We start from the raw sequence: 22,651 nt of genomic DNA, 5'->3' as shown, positions 1-22,651 counted from the left end.
TAGAACATTTTTCGTTGATGATCATTCTACTTCCAAATGAAAAGCATACCATTGTGATATAAATCATGCTAATATTTATATTTTGCCTATTCCATTTTGTACTTTTCTTGAAAATATTTGTCTCCATCGATTTTCGAAACGTTGTAAACGTATTTACCTGCAGGACTAAGGTATATTAGTGTTATGGTGGATGGATGTATATATGCATGATTACGATGTACAAAAATCGAGTTTTATTGTTTTCATTCAGCGTCTGTTTCTGTGCCCTAATCAGAAGGCTATATTTTAAAATAATGTACATTAAACTAATACTTAACAATACATTATACATAATAAGTTAGGGTACAGCAATATCATGCCGAAAAGTTTTTGCTTTTTTTCTTTGTGACCCACATCTCAAGTTATTTGAACTTTTACAATGACATGCTCGGTTTAAAATGAATCAAAATTATTACATATGGATCCATGAACACGAGCATTTTCGGATCACTCATTTAGAAAAAGAACAAATGTAACCTTTAGTCTCTAGACCCCAGTCATTATTTACAATTAAGATCATTAATATTTTCTATAAAATAAATAAATATTAGAATTCCTAGACGACATTGTACAATATGTGATTGTGCTTTTGATATATTTTCATATTTGGGCTGGTGTGGTTTTATTTTTTTGTGACAATAAGTACATCATTTGAATATACGAGTTCTGTCCTCCCCCGCCCCCCCCCCTCCCGTGTAACAGTTCCCTCACTGAATTATTCAGAGGTAGAGTCTTACAGGTAAGATACATCAGACAGTTCTACTCAAAGTAATGATATAGTATTTGCAATGTGTCATCAGTGCCGGATTAACAAATAGGCAGAGTATGCACCTGCCTATGGTCCCCACGCGACAACGGATTAAAATAATATTTAATATATTTTCTTTAAAAATAAAAAATGTTAATTTGTTTAATACCAATAATAATTGTTAATATTTGTTTTTTGTAATAAAATTGGTTTATAAAATTTTTAATGGTACAACTGAAAACGTATTAGGAGATAATTTGCGAGCGGGGAGCAGGATTTCGACTGCCTACGGTTTTAATCCATCACTGAGAGCAATTAATAATGAAGTTGATCATCTCAAACGATTATCATTTTCATGTGATCTTTTATCACATTTCGAAAATGGATTTCAGCACCAACTACTCGTTTTCGTTGCTATCATGCATAAGTATTTTCCTAAATGAACCATTATTTTGTTTGAAGAGAAGAGGACCGTTACATTGCAGGAAACAAATATAAAGAGGTTTACAACTGATCAACCATGCACAATTGATATTGAAGCTGTCTGTAAATTTGCATATGATTTTGTATGAAATAGCTCCTATGAGCAATACAGTGGTGTAATCTTTTGATAGTCTGATGGACGATCGACAAAAAGTTGAGCCATAGAAGCCACTGGCCCTTAGACATCACAAAATCATTCAATATTAAGTATGGTAGAACCTGAGGCTGAACAGAAGAATATTCCACATAAACCATTTTTAATGTACCATTGTTGTTCAAAATGACAGTTCAAGTTTTGCATGCTGTTATTTGGGTTGTCAAGGTCACGAAATACAAAGCATTTTCTTCAGTTTTGTTATTGTCGTCGCACTTATATTAAATAATATTGATGTTTCAGACGGAACAGAACAATGGAATATTTGGATTGATCTAAAGTTTAAACAATAATAATAATAATAAATTAAATAATAATAATAATAATAATAATAATAATAATAATAATAATATGGAAAAGTAATCTTTACAGGCTCTAAGCGCTTTGAAATCACATATTAAACATGTAGAACTAAAAGATTAAAAAACAATCATGACGATATTATCAAACAAAATGAAGATGTTACGTTTGCTTGGATATTGTGCATGGGTTGGGATATATTTATCAGAGGTCTCTCTTATTAGGAAACAGAGATGGATTGTCGGGGACTGGCACGGGTTTGCTATAGGCGTTGTCATCCTTGGTGCACATTGTTTCTTAGTTGTAAGGACACTTACAGTCATTCTCAGCAGCACTCTTTTCCTTGGACTGTTCCACGTGGGCCATTAAAAACGTCTGAAATGAACGTTCAACAATACACTATGAACAAACAAGGTAACATCCCTTGTCTCATCTACGTTTTGTGCAAATGTTGGCAAAAGTTTGCCCATGATGTCTATGTTATGAACCCATATGCTGCACACAAATATGCATATGCTGCTCCTTTTAGCATGATACGTTTAGCTAATACTGATTTCGGATTGGATTTTATGTGTGAATTCTAGTTTTATGCATGCAAAAAGTATAAATCGAAATCATTCATAAAATTTTAAAAAATACGTAGTTTACTTGCATTTTAGAGAGCGTACTCATTTTCACATGTTTATACTCAGTACCACATACTATGTCGTATTCCATGGTACAGATGCAGGCTTGCTCAGATGAACTCGTCGCTTTGCACTCTCCTTTATAACCCAGCTTAGAACCACTGAAAATGTTAATTTTCCTTGTGTGCAAGGATATCGTATTAATTACAGTCAAAGTAACTTTATTATCTATGAGTCTCAGTTGGCTGGAGAAGTGAATTCTCTGGAATCAAACAGAATACTCTGATGCGAGCAGTTCTAGATGGAATAATGTAGATTAGTAGCGTGTGAGATGTATTTGTTACCGATAGTTGACGGCGATGGAAGATTTTACTTAGATAATATATTCTGTATATTCAAGGATTAAACAGTATATAATCTAATAACTAACTCTTCTGGAAATAAAATACTAAATATAATTCGAATACATTTGATTGAAAGTATTGTTGCATAATTCATTTTCACATTTCTACAACCTTTGTCGATCCGCCATGAAATAAGGTAACCAAAACAAAAAAAAAACTAAAAATGAACTTCTGTTACAAGCGCTAACCAAAGACTGACTAAATTACCAAAAGCATATTCATATAAAGAGCTTGAAATTGGTACAAGCGATTCTTAATCATATAATGACACTCTTAATAGCGAATAGAAAAGGACCTCGAAGTGACCTTTCTCAAGAAATACTCAGTAGAGTTTGGTAATAATCATCAAAAAGAGACAAAAATTTGCAATAGCTTCAACTGCTAAAAGAAGAGAAATAGATTGAAACAAATTTATATCTCAAACAGATGTTCTACTGAATTTTACCAACTTCAAAAGAATGCATCCTGGCATAAAGGTGTTTCGATATTTGACAGATGAAGCTGAAGTACCATAATATGAAACAATAAAACAAAACAGAGAAACTTTGAAACAATTGTTTTCATAAAATATGCGACCAGCAACACGGAAAGAGACGTCTACAGAATACATTACACTCACCGATAGTTTTTTGCATCTGGTCGTGCTTTTATATATTAAGAAGATGCCATCTAGGTAAGCGATATCCATTATTGGTTGCTTGTTAATGTAATAGCTGTAATTTTGATGCATTTTATTTTTCAAGATGACAAGAAATTGCCAGAAGATTTTGGTTTCTTCTCTACCATAACAATAACCACCTTATTGCGTAATATGTATGTACATGTTGACCGAGCTAATTATGGCTCATGTTAATGTAAATAGTATTGTATACACACTATTGTAATACCCATCTTTAGGGAAAGCAGGCATGGTGATGTTCACTAACATATGCTTAATTTTGAAATATAGCAATCAGATTCGCTTACATTAAAGTCTTAATTAAAATTAACCAGTTAAATGTCCTAATTCTAGAATGAACTTAGAATGTTTTATGTTTGTACAGTCTGGTCCAGTTTGACTTGTTCTTAGGTATGCAGGAATCAGTGCGTTTTGCTCACTACTTTACTCTTTATTCGCATACATTTAAATTTGATCTAGGATAATAAGGCTATTGTTGCCGATTTATTTCCAATAAATTATAGTTATGCAATATTTCTTAGGTTTACAACTAAATATTGACTATGACAAAGCACCGCGAACTCGATAGCGTATTGTGAATAAAGGATATATAGGTGAATATGATAATTCTTCGTTTTGCTTGGACATTCTTCTTGGTACATGATCACACAATCTGTTAGAACAAAAATAGTATTTTGTCTCTATTCTTAACTGCTGGTGGGCTACGTCCATTTTCATCACGGATCAACGGATTAATCTTGTGTCGAAAGCAAGTTTCGTCAGGAGTTTTTCAAGAACACTACATTTTGGATTTCGTGCCAAGTTTGATACAGACATTACAATTTATACAAAGGTTTACCTAGGGTGTGCTATGGTTTAGACAAAAGTCCAGATAAAAAACTTAAACCTAACATAATTCGATATGATATCAGGTAAGAAGAAAGAAGAAATAGGCTTAAAAGCTGAAAAAACGAAAGAAAAACAAGTCATGCTGATCCGTAAAAAACGAAATAAAATAAAATAAATTGTATTTCTTGTTTCTCTCTTGTTTCGCCTTTCATCTGAGAAGAACATTATCAACGAGACTCCTCATTTGATTGTCATTGTATTACAACGCATCAAAGCACATGATGAAAAACAATATTTAAAAAATAAATTAGGTCCGATCAACCATTAAACAAGCAAGGTTTCTAACTCAGATCATATTAGTACCATTCTGGATTGTCATGTATATAGGCATTATACAGTAACTATTATTTTTGTGTACAAGAATATATCAGATTCGCGATTATTGCTTGACGTTTGTGAAATATCACTGCAACCTTCTTATACTTTCTGTGTTCGTATCATCGAATCTGTCACTCCTTGAAGTCATTAAATGTTATATTTACCGGGCATTGTTTTGGTATATTTAGAAATTACTATGGGTATACAATTGCATGTTAGTATATACATGCCGCCCATAGATTTTCATTTCTCTTGAATATAATCGATTATTTTTCGTGCAGGCAAACCATTTTCTTGAATTGCTCTGATAATGTGAACGCAGTTTAATGCACAAAACGCCGCACATGCATAATTATACTTTGCATGCATATTTTAACACGAAATAATTGACTGTATTTAATATGTAATATGAATTAATACCAGGAAGAGGTTCAAATACATTTATCGATTAGGTTTTCATTATAACCATTCAAATATTGATTGTAATACATTGGATATATTGTCTGCATTTCTTCATATACATTGTCATTTTGTATATTTAAGCTGTGGACTTGTGAACTTTCGTATTTGTCAATCCCATATTCATATCGTTGGTTATACCAAACACCCGCAGGGCTTTTCCTTGTTTATTTAACATTTACAGGAAGACTTCTTTTAAAAGAATTGCATTTTTTTTGGTTATTATACAAATTAACCCTATGACCATTAATATATGTTTATTGATAATTATTAGAACATATTCATGAGTAAATGTATGCAAATTATGATCACAATAAGACGTCGGAAATATCACAGTGACACATATAGACTGATATTGATATGTTTTAGGGTTAAGTGTTGACATAATGGGCACTCCATTTCAAACCGGTTGATATAAGTCTTCTCCTCCAGCCCACAACCATCATGTGACACAAAGAAACCGGATTTCCGGCTGGAAAATAAATTACGTCTCAGTGGAAATGTGCATGACATCTGTAATATACTTATGTGCTAAGTAGTAGAAATATCAGGACCAAATAACGAAGTATTCCAATTCATGCAGGTTAATTATATCCAACCTAAATAACAATATTCAAGCCTACGGAAATACTTTAAGGTTCTGTCTTTGAGCACCAAGATAAATTAAAATTAGTAATCTTCTTTTTCTTGTAATATTGGAATAGGGAAGAAAACAAATATTCTCAAAACGGCCCTAATGAATACACATATATCTTTAAATATAAGTCAGGACCTTAAATGTTGAAAATGTACATTTCACTTTGCCTACTCACTGGGCAAAATGTATTGATGTCGTCATATTTCTTTTAGTGCCTGGTCAAAATGAATTTTGAAACGCTTTTACAAATATTGTAAGATTCGCTTTTATTACACAAATGATGCAGTCCATTTAAATTCTTTAAAAAAAAATTCTCTGAAACTGTGCGTTCATATAAGATATATTGTGTTAATGTACAGTTGGAAATGTACACACTATTTGAGTTTGAGTTCAGTTTGAGAGGTAGAGAGAAAGAGAGAGAGAGAACCGTTAGGCTTTTGCACTTACAATGGCCAAAAAGCTGACAAGAATTACGATGACGACAGTCTGCGTGGTATCTACGTTTTCTTTGCTATGGCTATATGACTACTCTCCATCCAGCATTTTTTTGAAGGGTTACTGTCGAACGGCCTCTTTTTATACCTTTGATTGACACATACTTTGTATCATTCTATGTTACAAATATACTCAAAAACAATCACACATTTCATTATTCAAGCAGCTTTGAGAGATACTGATCTTTTAATGAGGAGGACAGTTCTAAATATCATTTCACAATATGCATATCCAATCGCAAATAGCTTCGCCTGTAGACCTTTTCAGTCATGAAAAAGGTATGCATTCACATCGAAGATGATAACAGAAAATTTCCAACGCATTTAGTTAGGGTCTATCCTGCACACTTGTTGATACAATTGGATCATACGGCTGTTTCATCACGACAAGTACTACTCATGAAATCATTTACATCGTCTGCAACATCAAAGACTGTTAGAGTGTAATGTGGTCAACTACCTGACGAGGTTCCGTTTGGAATAAACAAACACAAAGGCTCGAACGTGCATTAAAGTATAAACTAGTGAGTTTTTCTCTTGTTAGAAATCAGTCTGTCGTTCATTTACTGATTTTTCGTATTGTTCTGCCACTGCCAAACAGCAAATATTTCATATGAAAAAAGATGTCTAAAACTATATTGTAAACTTTTTTAATGCCTTATTGCCTTAAGCAAAATTTGAAAGGAAAACGATTCATCATCTAGGTTCTTTGGCATACACAACAGTAAAATAAATGCTGCATTCACCTCTTAGCAACATAAGAGTAGGGTTGTACAAATGCACTTGACACGTGTGAGTAAAATTAATAAGCTGTGTATGTTATATCCCCAAAATGTAATTATTTTTGCATGAAAAATGGAATTTTCGACTTAAATATAGAGGCCAACGAGCCAATATACGAGAGACGTTTGGCATGAATTTTATATCAGATGTTGTGGGCGTTTTACATATAAATGTAATTCTTCATTTATTCACTTGCTATTAGTTTATCTTTGTTGTTTGTGTTATTTCTAGAATACTGGACATATGTTCTCCAACACCAGAGAGGTATCTACTAATTGGTACTGTTTTAAATGGTCCAATTAATATCTCTTAACTCATCGGATATTAATGATTGACTCTTGATGCGCATGACATCACTTAAGGTACTGTATCATACTATATGTGTATCCATTACGTACCGTTACAGCTTAATTGATAGTAAAATACGTATGAATTCATTTTTATTCCATTCATTTAGAATCTCCGATAACTTACATTTTCAGAGCCTAGTATATACACAATGTTTTGTTCACTCATCCAGTGGAATGTCTTGTAGACCAATTTAATACTATTTTTATTATTATTATTATTATTATTATTATTATTATTATTATTATTATTAGTAGTAGTAGTAGTAGTAGTAGCAGTAGTAGTATTTCTATTGGAAATATTGCATTCAGAGTCACGTTTAAATTTGGAAGGTATAATGTAATGCAAGGAGATTACTATTTAAATGAGGCATACATTAATTATTATTGTATGGTATCAACTGCTGCAGCAGTCTTTTCTTATTGTCCCCATTACTCTCATTTACATGCGGCCTTAACACTCATATGCAGTTCAAAAGGAACAAAACACTAATGCTGACATTAACAGTAATTTGTTTTATCAAGAGTTGGTGCCTATACTCAGGCTATAACATTTTAGTGCTAACATAAATCCATACTTATTAATTCTTTTGTTTCGATGAAAGAGTTCCGAACTTCTAAAGTCAGAAAGTGGTGTTAGGATGATTTCAATATGTAACACTAATACTGACATTAACAGTAATATGTTTTATCAAGAATTGGTGAATATACCGAGACTATATCATTCGTTTAGTGGTAACATAAGTGCATACTTATTAATTATACTGTTTCGATGAAGTAGGTCCGAACTTCTGAAGTCAGAAGATGGTGGTGGGATGATTTGTTAATTTAGATCACGAATCATGTTATTTATATCTATATTGTTCTGTATTTGAGGGTGTAGATCTACTTGACTACACACATCTTTTTGTCTGGTATGAAAGTTATTAATATGATGTTTACAGATTCAAAGGTTTATTTTTGTACCTCTATGAATATTCTAGAAGCAAGTTGTTTAACAATTGTACTGGACAATGACTGTCATCCTGGTCCTGATATTGTATCTTTGCTTTCCTCTGGTATGAAAGTTATTATTACGATGTTGACAGATTCAATGATCTAGGAGTTTTTATATAACAACAAGAATAATCTACAAGCAAGTTGTTTACGAATGTTATGGGACTATGACTCATCCTAGTCTTGATATTGTGTCAGCCCTATATAAATATGTAGCTTACTTCATATCCATTTATTCCATACCATAACAATAGTCTTAAAGGAATCAACTTAATTTGTGTTCAGTTACAATTTGAGACAATTTATTTATTTAAATTATTCCTTTAAATTATAGAATGATAAGTCACTTAATTGGAATTGTTTTGAATTAACTTAATGATATTGTTCGTATATATCATTGGTATACATCAGGACGTTTGGCACATCAGCATATTCAAGATTGTAATTCATTCGGAACACGACTGGATTTCACCTGGAATAATAAAATCGTTTGGACGTTTGATAGAACTGTAAGGACAATTGGGGGGAGGGTTAAATCATAATACCGTATATTCATTTTAAAATGCTCACATTGTATTCGAAAAAAATAGATTGCTAGCTGAGTGTTCGCAGCACATGTTGGTTTTCCTATATTATATTACCTACTGTAAGGCAACAGAGTAGAAACAACCAAAAGAAGTTCACTTAGATCATAGGCGTTGAACATTTTTGGCTCTGGGCTAAACGTATAAAATAGCTTCGTTCGCGGGTCGCTTGAGCACAAAACAGTTCCTCTTGTCACTAAGTTATGCACAGTTGACAAAGTGCATTTTGTTTTAAAAGGATTTCCTACATGTCTGCGGTGCGCACAACACGAAAGACTGGGCCACGTGCGGCACGCGAGTCTTCGGTAAGACACTCCCGACTGAGATCTGCAACGTCAGAAAGTAAATTCATCTGCGATTAACTAGTGGCCGGCTTCGAGCGTTAAATGGGGAATACAGTGGAATGTCATATGTCCATATAAAATTAATAAAATGAAATTGTTTCCTGTTTAGTTACACTCTTTGTGTTATTGCTATCTGAAATCTCTAATATTGTTTGACATAAATATGCAATTTCATACCTGAATTTGCCCACGTTTCGACAGATCATATTGATAGCATTTAATATTCCCACATTCATAAATATATATTGGACAAAAGTTAATGGTTTACGTTGTATTTGATGCTGATATCTTATTTTACACATAAGGTTACTATGAGTGGAAATCAATGGGTCACGCACTGGTGTTTCGAGGTAAATGTGCTTAAAATAAATAATTGTCAAGTCAGGAAGTTTAATTTGCATGTAAATCAAGACCTTTAGGCATTCAATATTTTATCTTCCAATATATATATAATCTAAAGGCATGCGGAAGTAAAGTTAAATACAGTGATTCGACTTTTTACCAACCTCTATCTCTTCCTCAAGACCTTTAAGCACTCAATATTTTATCTTCCAATATATATATATATATATATATATATATATATATATATATATATATATATATATATATATATATATATATATATATATATATATATATATATATATGCTCTGAAGGAAGTAACTATTAATATCTTGGTCAGTTTCCTTCCAACATCACCGTAGTCGTGTCGATTTTCTCCCTGGTTAACTGCTCCCCTCAAACGTACTTATTCCTTAGCCTCTCTCTCTCTGTCTATCTCGCTCTGTCTCTTTCTATCTCTTTCTCAATATACGTTATTAGTGTTAGACATTTTGTCATTGATCCAAGCTGCAGAAATGTTTGATTGTATTGAAAAGCGTTTAAATATCTATATTGGAAAACGTTGCAAATTAAGTTTTCAAAGTAGGAAATAGCCCTCTAAGAAATATTAATCAATAATAAAATAATTTTCTGTAAATATGTAATCGTCATACAATTGTTCCTTCATCTGTATGCTTTTTCGGGTATATTACATCTGTACATGTTGTTGTCGTCATGTGTATGATATTTCGTGTAATACATTTGTTTTAATTGTGTAATGCCCTCAGAAAAGTATATCTAGGATAATGCATACGACTATGTTTATTGTTTATGTGTATGTGCGTTTGTGCGTCTGTTTATTTAGACATTATGTAGCACTTAATCTCTACTATAATTATCTCAAAGATCCGTAGGATGTAAAGCTATCATACGGTTTTGGAATGATATGACCTGGCATTCAGCAGAAACTAACAGAGGAAACTCTTTTTCTTCTCACTAAATATGAAACCGTCTGTCAATTTAAGTAAGTTAAACAACAACTATCTGTCCAAATAGGGGTCTGATTAAAGTAATATGTGTTTATCGTCTACCCATTGCACAGCATCTACCCAATAAATGCATAAATGCATGTCAATTAGGTTTATCTATATTTGTGCTTCTGTTCTCTCTTCTTCTTCCTTTTCTTCTTGACGAATGGATTTAATTCAATTTGTATTGCTTTCGTTCTTAAATGATGCTTAGTCAAAAGTTTAATTACACCGATGATAACCGCCCTCAAATCTGGTAGAACGTAGTCTCAACATTCTTTGGTGTTGATATATTGAGAAACTGGGGAGATTTCCACGTCATGAACCTTACGTGAACTTATGATTTAGGAACATTCCGATTTCTGCAATTTCATTAATTGCTGTCTCGTGTTGTTGCACACCATACATTTGCAAGAGATTAAATTTTCTCGAATTTTCTCTTAACTCACCTGCTGCTAATGAATGTCTCTTGATGCGCATGGCATCAATTGAGGCACTGTATCAACTGCGCATAAGCATACTATATGTGTATCCGCGATGTAACGTTATCACTTGATTGATTGTAAAAGACATATGAGTTCATTTTGATTCGATCCATATTGAATTTTTTAATTTATACTTTCACAGCCTAGTATATAGACAAAGTTTCGTTCACTCATCCAATGGAATATCTTCTGGACTAATTTGCTTTTTTCATTATTATTGTTATTATTATCATTATTATTATTATTATTATTATTATTATTATTATTATTATTATAACACTGATGATGATGATGATGATGATGATGATGAAGATTAATTGTTTTATTACGATTTGGTGCAAATGCCCAGGCTTTAGCATTATTTTAGTGCTAACATAAGTGCATACTTATTAATTTTGTTGTTACGATGAAGTAGGTCCGAACTTCTAAAGTCAGAAGGTGGTTGTTGGGATGATTTATTAATTTAGATGACGAATCATGTTATTTATATCTATCTTGTTCTGTATTTGAGGGTTGAGGCCTACATGACTACACGCATGTTTTCGGATGATATGAACGTTATTAATAGGATGTTTACATATTCATAGGTCTAGCTACTCTTTCTAACAATACGGATAATTTAGGAGCAAGTCGTTTACGAATTTTATGGGACAATGACTAATCCTGGTCCTGATATTGTGTCTTAGCTCTATATAAAAATGTAGCTTACTTCCGATCCACTCATTCCATACCGTAAAATTAGTATGAATGGAATCAACGTAACCTGTGTACAGTTACAATTTGAGACGATTTATTTATCTAAATTATTCATTGAAATTACAGAATGATAAGTCACTATTTTTGAATTGTATTGAATTAATTTAATGGTATTGTTCGTATATATCATTGTGATACATCAGGACTTTTGGCACATGAGCATATTCAAGATGTAATTCATTCTGATCACGACTGGAATGCATCTAGAATAGTTGACACATTTGGACTTTTAATATAATTGTTTGGACTATTAGGGATTTAAATCATATAATTGTATATTCCTTTTAAAATGTTCATATTCTATTCGAGATAAATATATTGCTAGCTGAGTTTTCACAGCACTTGTTTTTTTTTTTAAAAAGTCTGTTACTTAGTGAAAGGCCACAGAAGAGTAACAACCAAAGGAAGTTAACTTAGATCATAGTCGTTGAACATTTTTGGCTGTGGACCTAGCATATAAAATAGTTAAGTTCGTGGATGGCTTGAGCAAGAACAGTTCCCCTTATCACTACGTTATGCACATTTGTCAAAATACATTTTTAGACAGTACTACCTACATAGCTGCGGGTCGCACAACACGAAAGACTGAGTCACAAGCGGCACGCGAGCCTTCGGTAAGACACTCCCGATTGAGATCTGCAACGTCAGAAAGTAATTTCACTTGTGACTAACTAGTGGTCGGCTTCGAGATTCAAATGGGGAATACAGTGGAAGGTCATACGTCCATATAAAATTAATAAAATAATGTTTTTCTTGTTTAGTTATAATCTTTGTTCTAGTACTGTCTGAAATCTCTAATATTTTCTGACATAAATATGCAGTTCCATAACTGATTTTGCTCACGTGCGGAAAGATAACCAAATTGTTCATATTCTTCACCTTCTATTTTGATATCTTAAATCGTTTTATTCCAGTATAGAAGTTGTGACTGGCACTGTCTCTTTCTGGGTAGAAGTACAATATGATTGATTCACAGATCATATCGATAGTATTTTATATCTGCATTGACCTTCGCAGATGACTTTAATTAGGCCATTTATTGAACTTATACAAATATAATACAGTTTTTTAGAGGATGCATCATATAGTATAGCATATATCAAAGATAAACATTGTATGACATATAATAACAGAACACACTTTAGATGTAATACCAGGAATCTAATTCCTATAAATCGTAATATTCCCACACCCATAAATATATTTTGGACAAAAGTTCATTTTTACGCTGTATTTCATGCTTGATATTTTACACATAACGTTCATATGAGTTGAAATCAATGCGCCACGCACTGGTGTTTTGAGGGAAATATGCATAAAATAAATAACTGTCAAGTCAGCAAATTTAATTTGCTTGCATATCAAGACCTTTTAGTATTCTATGTTTCATCTTTCTATATATATATATTGAAGACATGGGGAAGTAACTTTCACTACAGTGATCAGGTTGTAGCCATTCTCACCGTAGTTGTGTCAATTTTCTCCTCAAAAGTACTGGTTCATTTGTCTGACTCTCTCGCTCTGTCTCTGTCTATCTCTTTCTCAATATACCTTACATGTTGTCATTGACTGAAGCTGCATAAATGTATTGATTTTATTGAAAAGCGTTTAAATATCAAGGATGAAAACAGTACACATTACAGTATCAAAGTAGAAAATAGTCCTCTAATTAATATTCTTCTGTGATACAATAATTTTCTCCAAACACTTACTCGTGATACAGTTATTTCGTCATTTGTGTGCCCTTTGTGGGTATATTACATCTGTATTTGGTTATTTCGTCATCTGTATGCCATTTGGTATATTATATTTTGTTTCAATTGTTTAATATCATCAGAACATTATCTATAGGATAACGCATACTACTATGTTCATTGTTTGTGTGTATGGGCGTTTGTGCCTCTGGATATTTATATATTATGTAGTACTTCATCTACTTGCTACAATGCTATAATGTTTGCAAAGATCCGTAGGATGTAAAGACCATCATTTGGTCTATGAATGATATGACCTGACATTCAGCAGAAAATAACAGAGGAAACTTTTATTTCTTCTTTTAAATATGAAACAATCAGTCATTTTACGCATGTTAAACAACATGTATATGTCCATAGGGGTTTGAGTAAAGTCTTATGTGTTTATCGCCTGCCCATTGCACAGCGTCTGCCTAATACATGCAGAAATGCCCAGAAACATAGACTAGTTTGACCATGCTAATGCGTGGTCTTAGTCAGTGTCTATTACATTCAATATTAACGTTTGTCGTTGATTCAAATTTGCTGATTTTAATGTAAATTTTGTTGTTGTATCTTTGTGCTTGTGTTCCCGCCTATTCTTCGTTTTCTTCTTCACGTATAGATTTATTTGTATTTGTAATGCTTTCGTTCTTAAATGATGCTTGTTCAAACCTTTAATTATGTCTATGATAACCGCCCTCAAACCTGGTAGAAGGAAGACGTGAGTTTCTTTGGTGTCAGATATACTGAGAAACTGGGGAGATTTCCACGTCAGTTATGATTTAGGAACATTTCGAGTACTAGAATTCTGCAATTTCAGCAATTGTTGTCTCGTATTGCTGCACACCATACATTTTCACGAGATTCAAATGTCTTGATTTTCTAGCTGTTCGCCGAAGTTGCGAAAATAAAACCACATTCAGTTCATTCGTATACGGAAATTAGTTATTACAATTTTTGGGATGAGAATAGTGAAATTTGAACAATTTTATTTTAAAAATCTTTACATTTCAGATGTTGACAATACTGGCTGAAACGTGCAACCCTCAGTCTTGGATAATCTTATAGAGCTGAACAAACTGCAAGGAAAAAGAGTAAGGTAAAGTCCATTCAGTGGTTTAATACGTTCCGTGATAATTGTTCCTTTTATGGAGTATGATTGAGCTTAATCAAACTATATGAGTTTCTTGCTCGTAAAAAGCTATACTTTTATAAATACCTGCATATTTTCTTAAATAAACGCAGCTATATGCATAGTTATTTTGTTTTCAGAAGATATTAAGAAATATTTTTATTGGTTTTGTTTACTGTCTGTGTTACTTGTAAACTCATTATGTGTTTCCCGTCTCAAACATCAGTTTACAAAGGCTTCTGGTAGATATGTTTGCGGGAAAGCTGAAACCTTAGAATAGTGACACTCGCATTGCATATAAATATAATGTTTCAAGGAAAGTACTTACGCTTCCCTAATGAGTTCATACTATTACACTTATTGGAATGCCTAAGTGTCTAGCCACCCAAAGGTGCGATAGTTTGCGATAACCACATTTAATGACATTAGATAGATTGCTTTTGCATATTTCATTTCCTTTTTAAAAGTTAGAAGTACACGGAAATGTGTTTTATGTCGAATTTCCGGCCAGTCGCTGATTGAATCGTGTTCGTCTGCTTTCAGAGGTGTGCCACTGTATACTTAATCGATTATATAAAAGACGAAGCTATCTACCAACTTGTCGTAATAACTTCACAACGATTTGGTGGAAGGCAATAGGCAGGAGATACTGATCTGCACACATATTCAGGTAAGCATTTACGGTATACTTCTGAAAAAAAGAGATGGACATATATATAAAATATATGCAAGTGGATTTGATTCGCTTTCTAATTCCTAAATTCAGAAACATTTACAATAACCAAAACAATAACTATATAACTAATAAACATAAATAAAAAAAGAGCTAAGGTTACATGTGCAGTACAGTCTATAAAAACAACTCATACATTCAAGTGTATATTAACGTTTGTATGTCATCAAATGAGGATCGGTGTCAGCGCCCTGTATGACGCATCACTTAATGTATTCAATCCTGTAACAATATTTCTCGATGTTTAAGGTTTTGAACCTTAGTGACATTATTAGGCAGTAACGTAACTATTCTTTAAAGAGGGGAAATAAAATATAATGTAATAATTTGAAGATTTATCTACCCAATAGTCATGAATTAACTAGTCAGGTATACTTTTATGAAGTGCGACTCCGAGTTTTAACCTCAGAAGTAATTATTAGATATTGGAATACGTAACTGGTGTCACAGCAACATTGGTTTAGAATTGTATTCGAGTTGTGTATGTTTGTGTGTGTGTGTGTGCGTGTGTGTGTGTGTGTGTGTGTGTGTGTGTGTGTGTGCGCGCTTGCTTGCTTATATAATTAAAGGTTGCAGCCTATATCTAATTACTGATCTCCCTCAAACGTTTTTTAATACTTTCACATCATATCACATTCATATTGACACAGAGGCAGTTACCGTAAATAGTGTAATTTGTTATGTGCAAAGGACTGAATATTATTATATGGTAACTTTAATAAGCATAAATAAAAAATGATTTAAGGTTACATCTCCAATACAGGTTCCTTGGTTGGCATGCATGAAACTTTTGAAGACATTATTTTAATGTTATACTGTGACTAACAATATTGCCTATTTAAGTCTAATAATTAAAATATGCATTAATATATTCTTACCCTATGAGATGTAAGTAACACAAGAAGTTACAAAGAAAAGTTACAAAAAGATACCGAGAAAACCAATGAATAGTACTACCTACAGTCCCCCTCCTTGATATCATCGACAGGTTTGAAAGACAAGAAATATATTAGCTTGATTTCAGTCAGATTTACCACAGTCATAGTACTGCTGGAAATAAACAGGTCTTTAAAGAGAAACGTAACTACAGTGTAGCTTGACTTCGTTTGAATGCATTGACACGATGACATTGTTCATGTAAGTCCGTACGAATAAACTCTAACTTGAAAAGAATATGACTCTATTATCGTCAGGTGCAGAAATATACTAATCCAAAAACAAGTTTTGTACGAATGGTTATTGAAGTCTTCTGAATATTTTGTTATAACTACTTCGACTCTTTGAACCTAACATTACGTTTACTGCCGATCGATATACAACACAACATTATTCAATTCTGAGGTGAGTTCATCGCTTTAAATTTCGTCACTATTCCATGAAAAGTAGCCCACTTTCTGGACGAATATTGTCTGGGATTAATGATAATTAATGACGGCACTGACTATGGAGTGTTAAGGTAATTCTATAATTTGTTAGTTCAGTAGGCATAATCAATATACATCATTATTCTTTTGATTTCAACAGTTACAATCACCAATTCGCTCTTCCGCTCTGTACTGAATCATAACTGATAATAATGAATGGAAAGTATAGGTCTACAGCATCCATGTGGGTATTAAAGTCAAGATGCTACTCATTGCTTAAACTGTGGTCTTCAGTATACCGACATCCTTCAGCACGTGGTCACATAATGTATGTAAACAAGAAAAAATGCCAACGACTGATCCATGCTTGACAAGTTTGGACTTGAACTAAACATAGAAATTAAAGTAACGACGAGTCACAGTTACTAAAACGCTTATGAACTGCTCTTGAACATAAACTGGACAAAGCAAATTTACCATTTTCAGATCTGTTCGTGCAAATTGCTTGCCCTTGTATAACAAATGTACCTTTTAGCACGAATACCAAATATTAATCAACAGCAGACCATTCCAGCTCAGCTTCTAGCAAGCCTTTGTACATATAAGACCCTATTTTGAAAGTAAAGCCGTTAAAAGGCATTATCAGTAATGTGTCCGTACCGTTATAACATTTTCTTTTTCCGCCCTTTTTTCCTAATTTGTGGATTTATATACAACTGTAATGTGTCATTTTTCATGTGCGCGAGTATTTTATGACTGATGATATTCCTTTTGTTCCTTCCTCACCTGTATTAGTTTTATATGTATTATTAACTTTCTGGAACGATTTTGGAAATCATCAGTGTAAATTGTTGTACTTCTCTTTGTCTTCACTGTTATCTGTGTTTCTAAGTGAACTTTCCTTGATGAGGAAATACAGATTAATTGATTGATTTATATTTTAAAATGTCCTTCATGCAGATCAGGATAAAGTACTTGAACAATGTATACTATTGGTAAAAGCTTGTATGCTTATTTTGTGAGATATATTGACATAAATTCGTTATATTATTCACTTAGTCATATCAGAAAACGCACAGTGCAGTAATTTACCTAGACAGGTAACATTCTATTTAAATAAAATTGCATTGTGTTCTTTGCTTCTGAATTACAATTATGATTATATCAATAAATTTACACGCATTTCAAAGATTACTGAAATTGTTATTAAATAATGAATTATTCAATGATTGATATTTAAAAACTAATTCTTCATTAGCGTATTGACTATGGTATCTTTTTTCGTTGAAGCCATGGCCAAGCTAATGGTTCTAATTGCCCTAGTTATTATAAGCCTTGTTGGCCTTACCTATGGAACCGGATACGGCTATGCAGGAGCATATCCAGCAATTGCTGGCGGATATGGTGGGAAAGGTATTGGCGGGATCGGTGGAGGCGGATTTGGCGGAGGATATAGCGCGGGCGGAATTGGTGGTATCCTCCAGTTCATATTTCCCCGTAAGTATTTGATTGCAGGGCAAAAATTATATATATATATATATATATATATATATATATATATATATATATATATATATATATATAGAGAGAGAGAGAGAGAGAGAGAGAGAGAGAGAGAGACAGAGACAGAGAGAGAGAGAGAGATAGGCAAAGAGACGAATAGTCCGTAGGAGACACAAATATATAGGAAGATTTAAGGTGATCAGTAAAGATAATTATGTAAAACCGATAGTGCAATAATTTCATTATTTTTTTTACATCAAAATACAATTTATGTCCCGTCAGTCTTTTACATGTGTTATGTGTTTCAAAAGGATATTTGTCACATGTAAATGTTGCTTTAATGAAAATTTATGTTAAGCTGAATGTGCCATTACTGGTCACTACCCAGTGCATTTTGGCAACACGACTATAGCAAATGAATTATAATTTGTAGTTGAACCTAGATTATTTTACTCTAATTACACATGTGTACACGCAAAAGTAGTTAATCAACTGCCAATAAAACAAACAAGTATTCCTTTAGCGATCAAACGTCACCAAATAATTGCCCAATTGATTTACATTTAGCTTTCAATTAAGCCCTAAACTTCAATTTGTAAAATTGATGTAACTGTAACATTAGTGACATCTGCGGTTTGAAGAGCTGAACAGTGAGGTGTGCAAACACATGTACGTGTGATCTCGTATACATTAATTTGCATTGCTTTTAAATCATCTCTGAAATGTTTTCGACACAGTCATTTTCTGGTTTAATTTTAGAAACTAAAAAAAAATATTGGCTTTGCTTGATTAGGTGGAGCTTGATTAACGCTGTTCTATTTGTAACTGCGATGATGTAATCGTTGTGCTCCTATAACATAACCTTTATTACACTATTTATCTTCTGCTTGACTCATTTCAAGTAATGGAAAAGAAGAGAACAAAGACCTTAACATTTTTGGAGAAATATGAAACTGTTGGAATGCTTAGTACCCTCAAATCATATATTGATACAAATATCTCTAACTGCGAACTGAAAGTGTTTATATTTTATAGAAATGTGAAAGAGTGTATACAACATAAATTGAGAAATAACGAAATAAAATTTCGAAGGAAAATAATATTAACATAGGTGTTCATTTAGATGGATATTTATAATCGAAAACTCTAATTAAAAAACGAATACATACGCATATAGTATTTTTCCGATGATTAAACCAGGAGGCCAGAATAATAAATGAACTTAAAGCTGGCGGTCTGTTTTATTATCAGTAAACTATTTTGTTAATATATAGAGCTTCAATTGTATGAATACGGATTGTGCGCTGATCACTAAGCTTGGGCTTATCGTATTAACAGAATATATATAAGTTCTAACTTCGGCCAGACTAGATATAAGCGTCTAATTGTGATATTTGTTTAGGAAATCCTGGACAAAATTATTAGAAGTTAAATTTAGAATTAATTTCGTGTTTCGATAAATACAAATTTGACACTTTAGTCGAATATTCCATGCTACTAAATTTCAAATGACTTATTGTTACATGATAATCATATGTAATTAAACATTCCATTATGATCATTTAAATTGACTTTTCGTTACAGTGGTAATCCTATGTTATTCAATATTCCATGTAAATCATTTCAATTGTTGATTCGTTACAGTGATAATCCTCGTCATAATTCTGCCTATCATTACCAACTTATTCAACGGCATTAACACCCCAGCCGGAAAGTAAACTTGTGTAAGTAAAAGATGCAATATCGTGCCTTTATTTTGTTTTAAAAGATTTGCATTTTATACGGATTGCACTGCATGACTACAGATACATCGATACTGTAACTGTTTAGGGTCCGACCAATACATTTCCTGGAGGGAAGATGATCTGAAGGGGATTGTGATTTTCTTTCGAACCAGGATATATTTTATTTTACCTAGATATAATATAGATTTTCAAGTGATTGGGTCGTGGAGAGAAGGTGAATCGGAATTTGGTTTCCATGCAGAACCCAGACATCCCCTTGGTAGTTTTTCGTAGCATTCATTTTGGTTGTTGTTGTTTGCTTTGCTTTTTATGTTGTTGCTCGGTTTTGTGTGTGGTCTACATTTCAATATTTTTAAAGGCTTATATTTCAGTAATGCGTGATCAATCAAGTGAGATAGGATCAAACTATTAATTCCAAATAAATCTTACTTCCAACACAACTTAGAAGAACAAACTGGGCATGGAATTTTGAACCAATTTCATGTATTACATTACTTCTATGATTGATTAAAATTTGAAAAGATGCCGTACATAACATGCATGAAGACACACAAAAGAATGACATAACAACCGCTGCAATATATGTTGACCGATGATAATTAATATTTTATCAGGACATGACTGACCTGCGTACACAGACACACAATTCATTTGAGTTTCATGCAATTCAAGCATTGCTACAGTACCAAAGATCAGTAATTGACAATGTATAATGAAAAATAAAATAATAATATATCAAAAAGAAAGCATTGAAATATTTATCTAAATCGACGAATGAATAAAAATGAACTATATGTCATACAAGTATCAAAATGTTAATGCTAATTGATATCCTTGTTAATCATGATGGTGGTAAGACTAATTGTTTAATAAACACATTTAGTCTCCGATGAAAACTGACTGCTTTCACTTCATCCGCAATGATATGACTTAAAAGCACAATACATATCTTCAAACAATATAGTTACCAGCAAAGCTCTTTTCAACATGACTCTTTGGATGTTGCTTGTATGCTAATTTAATATATAAGCTTAGTACGGCGTTACCAGCTTACATAAGGGTTTATTTCCTTCAATTTTATTTTCGCTTAATATTATACTTTTAGTAATAACCAATACATGCTTCAATTAAGTAGGTTACACATTTCTGATAGCAATATGATACTTGTACATTTTTGGTTAATTACATCCAAAGAGCGTATAATCTTTTCTACTAGATACATTGTGGGAATAATTTCTCATTCGATTGTCTCTATATACAGTGTTGTAGTGGAAATTGGTTTCGAAGTTTGATTTCAAATAAATGAACAGCGTATATGCTGATGTGCAATATGTTTGCTCAAAAGTTCGTGTAATGCATTGTTAGGTTCTGTGTAGCGGTAATAACCTGGTTATATAATTTAATTTAACGTGCTTGCTTATCGTCCACTGGACACGCCTCGTAAACTCTTCAGCGAAACATACACATACCATTCTCAAATGATTCGCATGTATTCATCGTTACAATTGGGTTATGAAAATTTAAGTTTCAAAACTATTTACTACAGTCAGTTGATAATAGTTTCTCTTCTAGTAATATCGGAGCTTTTATTTCAGTTCATTCTTATTCCCTTCGTATTCTGTAAGTCGATTTGTGATTGTGTCAGTGGTTTCATCAGCTTGCTCGGGGCGTAATTTTCTTCGCCTGATCAGTCGTTGCATCTGCATATATTATTATGTTCCTCTGTCTCTAACGTTTGGTTCTGACAAAAGAAAATAGTGGAGGGGACATGGAATGTACTTCGTCTAAATTTTACTTCATTATTTGATCGGTGGCTATTAATCCATCATGTATGTATTTATTCAAGTTCAGGGGACTGGGTTGGCAATACATTTTTGTCGGGCGAGACCTAAGACTTGTTTCTCATCCTTCTTGATAATATGTATGCTTACAGTTAGTTTGTATTTATACTATTACATCTTAGTGCCTATAGTAAATGTTCGTGTATTTATGCTGCTAAACAGTTTTCTAAAGTATATGAAATCAACAAAGAAAAGAAAAACATATGTCTGTATATGTGTATCTGTCTTTCAAAAATACTATATAAAATATAGGCTTATATAAATATTTATACATCTTGCTTCCTTTTTCAGGTTTCAAATTAGACTGCTATTTTGGAAACGGAAGCGACTGGATAGTGACACGGCATGTTCTTCACAACTTTTTCATGAACATTTTCAATACAATCGAGCTTGTTCTCTCAAGTTTTGATATGCGTTGGAACTGTGATGAGCCTTTAAGTTGTAAACATTACCATATCAGCCTATAAATAAAGCAAGCAAGCAAATTCGTTTATTTATTAATATTTGGAAAACTTATCAGAATTGTCGATACGATTTAAGGAATCAGAAGTCTAGATTTAATTCCTTTTCCACAACTAGTTGTGATCTCTCTCTCTCTCTTTCTGTCTCTCTCTCTCTCTGCGAGTGTGGTTGTGTGTATACATATTTTGCGCATGTATGTCTTTATGCAATACTGATATTCTTTTTTGTTCGAAGCTCATCACACTCAATATATACACTA

At 32.7% G+C, this 22,651-nt stretch overlaps 1 long non-coding RNA gene across 1 annotated transcript; it reads left to right on the top strand.

The window, feature by feature from the left end:
• The first annotated feature begins 15,354 nt into the window (after positions 1–15,354).
• Positions 15,355–22,402, top strand: LOC149800311 (uncharacterized). The gene is made up of 4 exons (XR_016420955.1): positions 15,355–15,414; positions 18,132–18,338; positions 19,989–20,068; positions 22,222–22,402. It is a non-coding gene; the product is annotated as an uncharacterized LOC149800311 (long non-coding RNA).
• Positions 22,403–22,651: the final 249 nt, after the last annotated feature.

This window comes from Sinohyriopsis cumingii, chromosome 5 (genome assembly GCF_028554795.1).
Source record: "Sinohyriopsis cumingii isolate HCF-2022 chromosome 5, ASM2855479v2, whole genome shotgun sequence".
NCBI classification, from domain to species: Eukaryota; Metazoa; Mollusca; class Bivalvia; order Unionida; family Unionidae; genus Sinohyriopsis; species Sinohyriopsis cumingii.
Note: the sequence above shows the minus strand (reverse complement) of the source record. Positions and strands in the feature narration are given on the sequence as shown.